This window comes from Clupea harengus, chromosome 9 (assembly GCF_900700415.2).
Source record: "Clupea harengus chromosome 9, Ch_v2.0.2, whole genome shotgun sequence".
NCBI lineage: Eukaryota > Metazoa > Chordata > Actinopteri > Clupeiformes > Clupeidae > Clupea > Clupea harengus.
In genome coordinates this window covers 16,586,621-16,599,998 of record NC_045160.1, presented here as the reverse complement: position 1 = coordinate 16,599,998, position 13,378 = coordinate 16,586,621, and positions in this window count along the sequence as shown.

The following is a 13,378-nucleotide window of genomic DNA, read 5'->3' as shown; positions in this document are numbered from 1 at the left end:
CCTGTGTGGGTCCCTTTCCGTGAGAGTCGTTTCATCGATGGATCCCCCACCCCTTGTTCCCGAGGCTCATGAATTACGGTAGCCATGGCAGCAGGGAGGCAGATCCACGCGTTTCTGTTGAGATGCTTGAAGCGTCAACATGCTGCCACACCTAGCAGTCATGTCAGTCAGATCTTAGGGGAGGGGTGGGGCTAGGAGACAGGCGGACATCCCCGAGACTCTGTCAGGGAGGATAGGGAGGGATGTGCCCGCCATGGTGAGAACAACCTGTGGGTCTGTTGGTGCCGTCCTGGTGGTCGTTCTGTCCGTCCCCACCTCCATTTGTGCTGCGATTCTACAATGAAAATAGTGAAATGTTGTGAAAATTGTGAATGTGTCTGGCGTTACCGAGCCCATGGCAATCCCAGCCCAGGAAATAGTGTGTTGTATTGCTGACTTGACTTGAGATGAAGTGCAGATAGTACACAGACGACAATGGTTCAGCTAAAGCCTGTCTAGACTAAACCTGTAATTAATTCAACATTTCACTACTGGCTTCCCAAAGCGGTCATTTGGTCTATCAGGCAGTGCCCACAAGCAGTTACTCAACATTTGATGTGTTTGTAGCCGTGTGAAAACACACGGCAATCTGCTATTTTTGGGGGGCTAGACATTTTTTAACAGTGATTTACCCTTTCTGTGTGTATCTTGTCTGAGAGTGTGTACGTGTGTGTGTGTGTGTGTGTGAGAGTGTGTGTGTGTGTGTGTGTGTGAGTGTGAGTGTGTGTGTGTGTGTGTGTGCGTGTGCGTGTGCCTGTGCGTGTGCGGAGTGCGCAAGCCGGCTGGCTGGAGCAGCAGAGATAGCGGCCAGAGCAGATGTTAGTGATGTCAGCCGAGAGTGTGTGTGTGTGATGATCCAGCTCTCATGCTGGCTGGCTTCCGCTGTCAGGACTAAACCCAGATCACCCTCAGAGGGCAAATCTCTGTATCTTTATCTCTATCTATCTTTATCTCTCTCTCTCTCTCTCTCTCTGTCTCTCTATCTATCTCCTCTCATTCTATATACATTTCAATATGTCTCTTTCTCAACATCTCTCTCTCTCTCTTTGCTCTCTTTCAATGATGGTGCACTTCTACACCTGCATCATCGAGTCCATCCTCACCTCCTCCATCACCGTCTGGTACGCTGCTGCCACTGCAAATGACAAAGGCAGACTGCAGCGTATCATCCGTTCTGCTGAGAAGGTGATTGGCTGCAATCTGCCATCTCTACAGGACCTGTTCGCCTCTAGGACCCTGAGGCGAGCAGGTAAGATTGTGGCCGATCCCTCCCACCCGGGTCACAATCTCTTCGAGGTCCTTCCCTCCGGCAGGAGGCTGCGGTCCATCTATACCAAAACCTCACGCCACAATACCAGCTTCTTCCCGGCTGCCGTTGGCCTTATTAACAAGGCCCGGGACCAATGTTCCCTCTAATGCCCGAATTATAGATCTGCGTCGGTGTCCGTCCGGACACATAGCCACGCCTTGGCAACACCCTTCCCCGTGGTGGAACGCCCATCCGAGCCCATCCGAGCCCTTCGGAGAGCTGGACGGACACCGACGTGCACCTCTCGATTTTTGTAACTTTTTCGGATACGAACGGATAGCGACGGATACCCCCTTGGCTGTGATTGGTCCGCTAACGAAATCATTTCCTAACGACATCATTTCCGGAATCTCACATTTCCTGTTTCATTCCCTATCTGTTCCTATTCTGTTATAGAGTGTGGATCAGCCGAATATTTCTGTCCGAGCCCGGCCTGCGTCCGACAGAGTAGTGCCCGAGCCAGACAGCCATTCAAATATATTGTCGGAATCCAACCAGACATAGTCAATGTCTCAACTGTTCATACTAATGACACATTTACGTATGTTTTTTATGAATAGCCTGTAGACCGTCTCACAAGCTTCTTCTAGTTGATTATGAACAAACATAACAGAAGAGGTCTGAAGATATTTCTGAAACACTTATAAGGACGCTCAAATGACCGCGAATTCATAGGAGAGAATACTATCCCATTCTCACAGGAGACATCACAGCAATCGGAGCATATTTGTCCAACGCGATAAAAGATAGCCCTGCTCTGAAATATTCCCATTCCATACTGAATATTCTGTTTAGATCAAAGGTTTGTTTTTCGACACCCTGATATTTCAGATGATGGAACAGTTGAAATGAATGCTCATATACAAAAGCTAACCTTAACGTGAAGTGGAGTTAACTTGCAGCCAACACCATTGCATTACAAACCCTAACACACACACATAATGAGAAAGTAGGCTTATTACACCTGGCGATTATCTCGCCTTTTATCTACCATCTTTGAATAATGTAACTTATAAACACGTCGTTTTAAAGCGCTGTGGCCGTCCTGAAAAGATGTGTCAATAAATGAATTTAATCCATAGAATCCACGTTGACTTCACTACTTATTAAGATATTGTAACAAATCACGGAAGTGTGGAATATTTGTTATGGCTTTTAATTAAACACTAAACACAATACAATGTCAAAATGGCACGGGCTTTATGCCCTGCTACAAGTTATCACGAACAGACTGTGCTACCGTCACACACCTGTATAAACTCCGTCCCAACACAGAACAACGACATGCAATTAGAACAGTAAGGAACATTGTTAAATAACATCGTTGGGCGCTGCATCATAGACATGTATATATGTCTATGCGCTGCATCACATCGAGAAAAGTATGTGCCCGCCGCACGGCATTATGGGGCGACTATGCCAAGTTAAATATGGAATGTTCAATGCCTTATCGCGCTGACTTGTCCCAGCCCTACCCCAGCCCGACAGCAAGTAAAATATTTAGTCCGAACCCCAATGAGTCAATGTCACACATTTACATACGTTTCTTAAGAATAGCCTGCCTTTATTAAACTCGAGCATCAACAGATGAATGATAAATGCACTGGCTCACACAAACAAGCCCCGTTAAACGCACAAGCGCGCACAAAAGGGATATAACCATATTGAAATGAATTATTCACATTGCAAGAACGGAATGAAATGGCCTACACATTACACACGCTATGCATCTGATATGCCTAAATAAAACTCACGTTATATGCTACACCAGAAGAGGCGCGAATAAAACAAGTCTTACCATTGAAGATTATCTTTTGAAAAATGTAAGTACACGGACACATTCCTTATAAAAGTATCTACATAGTCCAACCATCGATGTTTAATCCATGTTGTGGAGAAAGAGGATGGCATCAATCATATTTCATTAAAGCTTCACACTTCTTACATTGGACATATCAAACAGCCTCATTAGAATCCGCATAGAATATGATGCCATCCGACAGAAATATCTCCACAGGCCTACAGTAAATTTCCCCTCGAGTGTCGTTTTAAACTCTCCAACTCTCCAACTCTTTAAGTGCACAAAGTTCGTTATAAAACGATCTACATAGTCCAACAATCGAGGTTTAATCCATTTACATTTAGTCATTTAGCCGACGCTTTTGTACAGGGGAGAAGCATGTGAAGCAAACACGTTTACTTGACTACTTATTAAGATATTTAAATATGGAATGTTCAATGCCTTGACTACTAAGCAGGAATATCTCCATACAGTAGATTCCCCCTCGTTTTGTATTGTTTTAAACTCTCCAGATGACAGTTTCTTTTTTAACTTATTCCCTGATACCAGTTTGCCTCCTGTAATCGCGTTGTCACAGCTAGGACATAAAAAAAAATCCCCGCACACAAGAAGGCTATTATCCTAAATGTGATTTATTTTAGTCTCAAAAACGAACTTCTCCATCACCTGAGGCAGACACGTTGACTTGACTACTTATTAAGATATTTAAATATGGAATGTTCAATGCCTTATCACGCTTATGTTTGAAAGCCATTGTTTTCAGCTTGCAGGTGCTTTTGCCTCTGGCCCAGTTTGTCGGTTTTGACGTTCATCTCTCTCCCCCAACCATCCAGGTTTAATAAATCCGCGTTGACTACTAAGCAGAAATATCTCCATACAGTAGATTCCCCCTCGTTTTGTATTCTTTTAAACTCTCCAGATGACAGTTTATTTTTTACTTCTTCCCTGATACCAGTTTGCCTCCTGTAATCACGTTGTCACAGATATTTATTTGCCCAGTCAGCTTGTTGGTCTTGACGTTCAGATGTTGCGCCTAAACTATCATATCGTCTCGTCACATGATCAAATAGAGACTTGACATTGGACAACAGCATACATATTACCCAGCAATCATCATTACAAATCTGAATATGACAAAAAATACCAAAGAAAATGAGATAGTATTCATTTCATTGAATTGTTTTTAATAGTTTCTATAGTGTATGTAAGATAAGCATATCATTTTGTTATAGATTGCTACTATTTTTCACACAAATAATACCTACCATGATGGAGATAAGTTTGCCTTTTCAAGTGAATATATAGTGTTAGACAAACTATTCATTGTAATGTAGCGTGTCTCAAAGACCCATGTGACTACACCTGTTGGTCTTGATGACGTGAGGGCTGGGAGGAGGGAGATAAACAATCGACGAATTCTATCACTCAAAGAGGTCACGTAGTAGCTCGTCTAGTGACCAAAAAACCGCTGCTCCACCCACTGTTCTGGCGGTGAATTGTTTTCAACACCTACAGCCGTCGAAGAAGTATAAATCAAAAACAGTACGTCCGAATCCGTCCGAATCTGTTTCCCCGCCCATCCGTAAAACGGACGGACACCGACGCAGATCTATAATTCGGGCTTAAGTTGCGCGCGCGCGCGGCCGCGCAGGCCAGTCGAAGTGGCCGCGCAATAGATTTTTCAAACCGCGCACATTTTTCAGACCGCACAAACGACTTTCTTTTAGGGGTTAAAAATCTGAGCATCAAAGGCGATGTAGGCTAGGTAATAAACATTTAAAATACTGACATGTCTGATAGCCAAGCCGGATGTACGTTAGAATGTTTACATAGCCTACAAAGAATCCTTTAGGCCAGTGGTTCCCAAACTTTTTACAGTCCCGTACCCCTTCAGACATTTAATCTCCAGCTGCGTACCCCCTTATTTGCGATTGGGAAGATGAGCGAATTCATTTGACAGGCTACGGAGGTCTGTGTTGAATAGGGGGGCGTGGCCGGAGCGGAGTTCAGCACAGACGTGACATTTTCTCAGTGGTTTTGTTTTCTAATTAATGCTTGTTCATCGTTGCGATCTTTGTTGTGTTTATAAGAAAGAAATACAGCCTTGCGGGGCAAAATACAGGGGAATTTGGGTGATTTTGATGCACAAAATGATGTTTCCGTCTGAAAGTTGCAATTCTGTTTCAAACGGTACATTCTGCGAATTCCGTCCGTTTTCTGTTATCGCGGAAATGTTCTCCCCGCGTACCCCCTGAACCACTTCGCGTACCCCTGTTTGGGAACCGATGCTTTAGGCTACTCTTGGCGGGCCCTGCTCCAGCAGTTATAGGCTACCATGGCGAAAAGAAAGGCAGAGCAGGTGCCCCAGAAAAAGGTCTGCCTAACGTTTAAACATGAGTGGCTAGATGAAATAGTCCAAACTGACACAGGTAGGATACAACTTTCAGACATATTTACATATTGTGACAGTGGCGAGGTAGTTTGCTAGGATAGGTTTAATTGTCGACTACACCACCTAGGTAGTCACCCTAGGACAGATATAGACTCAGTTTTACTTTAGCTCTAACAAGGCAAACACAAGTTCCTAACACTCTTAGGCCAGAGACATGGGTTCCATAAATACAGTTTATTAACAGGTATAAAAACAGTAGTAAAAGGAGTACAGGGCAATTCTAGTACAGGCTGTTGCCTCTCACACAACAACCAAACAGAGTTATTTCCAGTATACACCCATACACTAAACACACACAGTAGACACGTACAATGTTAGCCAGTGGGCTATGACCCGAATATGAGCAGGTGAGATGGCCAAAGCCTTACGGAGATGGGCCAGTGGTCAGGACTCAAAGGTGGAGCAGGGCAGTGGCTTACCGCAGCGAGCAGGACTTTCCAAGAGGGGGACAGGAGAGGCCCAGAAGACACACACCACACGTGCATAAAACAAGTAAGCACTGCACTCCAAAATAGGGCAACTGTTATGCACACAGCAAGGAAAAGTGAGGGGGGGGGGGCTCCACCACCTGGGGGTCAGCCTGTCGCTCAAGTGAAACCCACTTCACCTGTCCCGGGAGAGAGAGATAGAGGCACTGGGATTAGCAAAACACTTGACAGTAAAGAGGCAAGGAGAGGATTTAATAGTGTGGCTATCCTACGGAGGCTACTTAGCTTTGGCGGAGGGACTTAGGACTGGCTGGACCTCCGACGGTCAGCGGGGAGTAGCGGCTTTGTCACAGTAACCTGGGTTACCTTAGCTACATGCACACACCCACACACAGAGGCACACGCACGCACTTCAGCAAAGACACGGTTAGGCTAGTTAACAATCACTCAGAATTACCACCACCATAGTTAACATAGCAGCAACACAAAACAACAAAACATGCAGGCCAAACAGAGAGGGAAAAGCAGCAGCCCACTGCACAGCCCCATGCATCAAATCAAAAGAAACCAACAAAACGATATCAGGCAGAGCAAGCGGAGATGGAAGGTAGCATACCCAGAAATCACAGAGAGATACAAACCAAACATGAGCATGCCGGTCAATTCTAAACATGCATTTGACAGTAAATAAGAACAGCAGCCCTTCCCGGGCGGAGGCAGTTGATGACCCTCAGCTCAACGTGCCGAGCTGCAATGACTGCACACTCAGGGACAGCGAGTCATGGACGGAGCTATGATAGCTCGACTACAGCTCCAGCTGATTCCCAACGAGCACCCGGCGTCAGAGCAACCGCTACACCGGCTTTGTCGCGACAATTAACCACTCGTGCTTCGTTAACAGCATTAGTCCAAGTAGTGCAATTTGCAATCCCACGCCACCATACAAACTGATGGGCACCCGGAAGCAAAACAAGGTTAGGAGGACGTCTCTCCCCCCGTGACCCAAGCTGGGCTATATATCAAAATACAAGCCCGCCCAGTAATCAGTGTTTCTTATTACACCTGGGGGGGGATGGACTGTGGAGGCGTAGCCCACTCTGCCACAATATGAAGAAAGGAGTGGCGTGAACTGCAAATTCTGCTCGGAGGCAAAAGCGAAAGGAGAGTTCGCTCGTGGAAAAACTTAATCCGAGTGGAAGCATGATTACCCAAACCGTCATCTGACACAGAAAGTCCATGTAGACGCATTGAAAACATTAAGACTTAGACATGGGAACTCTATCAAATTCTCACCGAAGATGCTTGTGCTTTACATTAAGTTTCGGGAGCAAACCGTTTGTGCTGAAAGACCGTTTTTGCTGAAATCATTCAGCTTTCAGGATGCACTGCAAAAAAAAACATCCTTGATGCCATTACCAAGTTCTACGCAGATCATGCGCTAGGCATGTTTACTTCAGATGGTGCTTCTGTCATGTTAGGCAGACATAAAGGAGCGGCTGCTTTACTGAAGCGTCAGGTACCGCACCTGACTGAGCAACACTGCGTGGCCCATAGGGAGGACTTGGGAATTGATGACGCATGGAATCCCTATAATGATAGAGCTAGAAACGCTACTCCGGACAGTATACTCCATGTTTTGCAGATCTACCTTTAGGAAAAATGACACCACGTCAATTAAATAGGCCAATAATTATTCTTAAGCACTGCATTAGCATTTTTCTTTCAATGAAGTTCCACTTAGATGTTGTACCTGCTGAGAAATGACTGAACACCTTGGATACTTTTATATATATATATATAATTTTCAGTCATAACCAGTGAACCAGTCATAACCTCCCTAAACCTTATTGAAGTTCAACCAAAGATCATTTAAGTTCAACTAAACTGACTGGTAAGCACCATCATTAAAATGTTCCCAGTCCAGCCATTATAAAGGATATTGAATAAATATCAACCTTGTAGACATATTGATGCATTTGCTGTCATCTCTTTGAATCCCCTATGGCTAACGCAGGCTCGTGGTCATTTTCGCCAGGTCGCGTGGTTGCGAACTGCTCACAGTGCTGAAATGTGCGCTCAGAAAAAAAATTATTTGCTCAGTGCTGAAAAAAATTAGAGGGAACATTGCCCGGGACCCCCACCTGACGTGGACTCTCATCCCGCCCCTACACCCCAAGCCTGTGTTATGTTAACACACACTACATTGCACACTGCACATTGCACATCCACTTTTGCACTCCTGCCCTGCTTTTTGTATTGTAGTACTTATTGTGTTTGTGTAGTACTTACTGTGTTTTTATGTTTTATGTTATGTGTAGTACTTACTATGTTTGTATGCTTTATGTTCACTGTATGCACCTATGCACCAGAACAAATTCCAGGTAGGTGTAAACCTACTTGGCAATAAATACTATTCTGATTCTGATTCTGATGTATCTCTTCTCTTTCTGTCCATTTGTCTATCTCTCCCCTCTTTCAATTTTGTTCCCTTACCCTCCTGCTCATACACTTTTCTTGTCTTTCTCTCTTTTTTCTTCCCCTCTTTTTCCCTGTCCTTCTTTGTCTTGTCATCTCAGACTCTCACTGCCTTCCTCAGTCAAACTCAAATTTAAATTCCAGCTTCCTTGCTGTGACTGTACAACAGCATTTCCAGCAGTGGGCTGACTGCTGCTTGCTGCTGAGGTCATTTTAAACAGCCTCTCTGGCAGCTCTTCTTAGAGTAATGCCTTATATAATTTTTTTTTGTTTTTTAAACGTGTGGGTTAAAGTGATTAACTCTGTCAAAAATAACACCTCTCGACAGATGTTTACATTGTAAGTGATCTGGCGAAGCCTCAATGAAAATCTCCTTTAAAATGATCTCTGGTATGTACCCTGATAAGAGCCACTTATTGTTCAAAGGTGTCACCGTTGTGTGTTCAGCAATTGAATCCACCCATTGTTGGCGCGCTCTCCAAGGGCAGTATGCGGCAAATTAGCTGGAAGCGTGTCTTTGTTTGGGCACCAACGCTTATGGTTCCTAATTAGTGTGACCGCCTCATTTGTGCGGTATTTTCAAGCATGAAGGGATTAACCTTTAAATACACTGGTTCAGCCTCAGCAGCACCGTAAATGACAAACAACACGGATGCTCTTAGTTGCTATTGAATTTCATTTGTCTTCTTTAAACACGCCTGAATCCTTTCTTGTTGTTCATGTTGCAACCTTAGGTAATGGAGTGTGTTTGTGTGTCTCTCTCTTGTTTGTGTGTCTCTCTCTCTCGCTCGTGTGTGTGTGTGTGTGTGTGTGTGTGTGTATGGGGGAGGGTGATTCCTTCCACTTGGCTGAAGAAACAGGCACAGACTCTGGCCTCTCTCCAGTGTCTCTAGACAGTATCCTCCAGTCTGTCTGTCCGCTGTTTTAAGCCGACTAGCTCTGCTGCCCGCTACCAGACCCCCCCCCCCCCACACACACACACACACACACACTCTCTCTCTCTCCATTATCACATATAGGCAGTGATTAACATGGAGGTGAACTTGCCTTTCCATTGTCAACACACAGAGTTCTCTGGGCAACCTGCTCTGTGGCATTCTAGAGCCTGAGTCTGAAAAAGGAACCGACGGTCGATGAGAGGAGAGTAAGAGATAGATGGAGAGAGGGGGGGGGGGGGGGGGGGAGCTGTGTCTGAGCACACACACATACATACACACACACACACACACACATACACAAGTACACAGATGCACACTCAAACACACATATACACAAGCACAGACGCAAACAGACACACACACACACACACACACACACACACACACTCTCACGTGCACGTGCACTCGTCTGCTCTCGCCCTGTTGCTCATACTCATCTGTGAGAGTCGTGACTAACCAGAGGAGCGCACAAATTGAAGGCTGCGCCATCCCCCTCTGCCACCCCCACCACTCCCTCCCTCCCTCCATCCAGCTCTCTCTCCCTTGCTCTCTCTCTCCCTCCCTCCATCCAGCTCCATCCTTGCTCTCTCTCTCTCCCTCACTCTCTCCCTCCCTCCTTCCCGCTCCATCTCTCCTTCCCTCTCTTTGCCTCTCCCTGCATGCAGCCTCTCAGGGAGTCCCTGCCTTATTGTGAGGAGCAAGCGGATCAATTCTCCGTGTCGCTACACAGGGAGGCTGCTCTGTTTGTGCCGTCAGTGCCGGGAGTTCACATTCTAAAAGGCTCTTTCAGCTATGACTGACAGAAATTCATTCATCAAAATAATAAAGTACAGTTTAAACTCGCTACCGTTAGGTTGAGCTCTCTGCTAAACGAATAAACACAAACGTAACATAACAAGCCATGAAAGATAATATGCAAGATGACGGCTGTTTTCATAAAAAAGAATTAGACGGAATGAGATGCTGATATGGAGTGATTTAATAGACACTTACCCTCAGGTGGTAAGATTACCGTCAAAAGCACCATGCGCCAGCCTGTGAAATAACCCATGTCTTTGGCTTTGGTATTGACATGTTCTTCCATCTGACAATTACGCCTGTGATTTCCATCAGCTGCTACCTCTCTGCTCATCTAATGTCTTTTCAGCTTGAAAGAATAATTACGGAGGTTTGATACTCGATGTTGTGCAGTGTGTTGAGGGGGGGGGGGGGGGGGGGGGGGTCATCCATCATCGACACTAACAACACCAACAATTTCAGCCATCAAAGTGTGGACTGATGGTGTGTGGCATGGATTACCTCTTGCATTTTATAACGCTCTTTTCACAAAGAAATACATTGCATGTATAAACCCATCCTATATGCGCATTACATTGCGGCCTGTTGCTACCCTCCCACTTTGAATATGTTGCCGCATCAAACACAGGTCTGTGAGGGTCTTTTTTTTTACTTCTGTCACAGCTGGGGACATGAAACCACACGCGCACACACAGACACACCACACACACATACTCATACACACACCATCAAGGATTGGGTTGTACAGCTTTATTTAGACCCGAGCCCTGAATGGAGCCTGCCATCTCCATTCACTGCACTGGTGTCAGCTTCCATGTATTGTTCATGATGGCCGAGGCGTGGAAAGACTGTGGGGAATGCTGATTGTACATCGGATATGTGAAGGCTCAGGAGCCCGCTGTACCCCACCACTGACTGACCACAAAGCACTTGCCTCCTGCCCATCAAGGGAATTAAAAAAAGCAGCCTTGCTATCTGTCAGTCAAAATTGTAGCTACCATAGAACAACAGAAAGAGGTGGTCAAATGACGATGTTCTATGGTCACTGTCAACACTAAGAAGGCTACACATCTGCGCCTGCTGATCCTTGTGAGGTGCGTGAAAAGAGGAGCGTCAGTGACCAGACTGGTGTCTCGACCTTGGCTGTGCTTTAATCCCAGTACCAGGGCAGAGACGGGCGCTGGGTTGGACCTGGGCTGGCCTCCGCCTCAGCTGCTGTTTGTCCCTGATGAGCTGTCTCTGGCGAGCCAAATGCCTCAGTTCTTTGTAATTCCGGTAAATACGCGACGCAATGGCGTCACTATCTATTCCGACTCCGACGCAATTAACTGATCCCTAATAGAGGGCCAGCTAACTCTCTCACAGCATTCAACTCAGATGTCTTCCAGCTTATTGTGCTGAGCTTCTGGCCCGTACACCAATCACCTTAGCAGATTCGAACCCACTCCTCAGTCCCGCCTGAAATGTTGCCTCTGTGGCATCTCGCCATGAGTTGGCTCATAAGTCTTTTTAATATACAGTATATGTAAATAATGATCCAGTCAAAATGAAAGTGGAGTGACCTGGCATATATTGTATTTATGCAATTTGTTTCTACACAGCTTCTTCCAGGTGCTCACAAATCAGTGACAAATCATTGACAATGGACCCCCATGCTGAAGGCTGGTATCCAGGGATACTCGGGCAGTTCAGAGAGCTTTTCCGACTATGGCCTGCTGGCTAGTTGGCTGGCTGTGCGTGAGTAAGAAAAGTGTGTGTGTGTGTGTGTGTGTGTGTGTGTCTGTGTGTGTGTGTGTGTGTGTGTGTGTGTGTGTGTGTGTGTGTGTGTGTGTGTGTGTGTGTGTGTGTGTGTGTGTGTGTGTGTGAGAGGGGTTGGGGGGGGGCACGGGGCCAAGCAGGTCACACAGTCTCTGGAGGGTCAGGATAACAGAGTTCTGCACGCCAGCAGCTCTGGCACAGCGCCTCAAGTTCTATTCCAGCTCTCGCACCGGGGCAGCGAAATGGGTTAGCCAGCGCGTCCGACATTCCAACCACAATATTTAATTAGAGCCCATCCCCCGCAATCCAGATAGTCATCTTTGTTCTCCCGCGGATGATGGAGTGTTCCACTGTTCACGGGCCAAGATTTCGGCTCCGGGTGAGTTGACAGGAGTGAGCAACAGGTTTGGAGGAGAAGGGAATTGAGAGAAGCACAGCCAGCACCCACGCAAACTGACCTCAGGAAAACCTGTGCTTTATTCTGATACGTCTGTATGCCTCCTCTCCTCTCTCTTTGTATCCATCTCTGTGTTCTGTCTTTCTCTGTCTTTGACCCCCTTTCTCTGTATTTCTCTTCCTCTTCCTCTTCTCTCAGGATATTGGTCTGTGTCTGTCTGTTTCTTGCTCTCTCTTGTATGTATTTCCTCCTCCTCTCCTTCTCTCTGCCTTTGAGGCAATGTGGCTGCCTTTGTCCCAGATGCACACGGCACATACTAGCCGTCTGGTATGTGACATTGTAAATGCTGAGGCTCCCTATCCCGACTCTGGGAAGCATATTAAACTGCACTGTCCCACCGGAGTGACTGTGACTCATCTGACATTTCAGTCTCATTGCAATCACCCCTCACTCTCACTCTCTTTCTCTCGCTCTCCTTCTCTCTCTCCTTCTCTTACCTCTACTTGCCTTTTTCTCTCCTCGTCATTTTCTCATCTTTCTGTCTTTGTCTCCCTCTTTCTTATTCCTCTTGTCTGTCGCTCTCTTTCTCCTTGTCTCTCTCCATGTCTTTCTCTCTCTCCTTCTCTCTCTCGGTATCTCATTCACTCGCTCTGCCATATTTCATTGTATATTCTTTCGCGCTGGTGTATATTAAAAGAACACGTCCTTCGTTTCTTCATTATAAATATGCATGCATTTGTACTCCACGGGGCCTTAATCACAAAGACCATGTGAATAAGCACCGTACATTACTCACTTTGAATTCAGACCCAGACTGTGCAGGCGAGCGGTGACATGGAATAAAGATGTCGTACAAGTATTTGCCTTTCTCGCTTTCTCGCTTTCTCGCTTGCTCGCTCTCTTTCTTCCCTCCTCACACCGTGTCGGCCTGTTTCACTACTTCAGAGACCTGGCTGTATGCCAGTTGAGGTGCGCTTCTACCT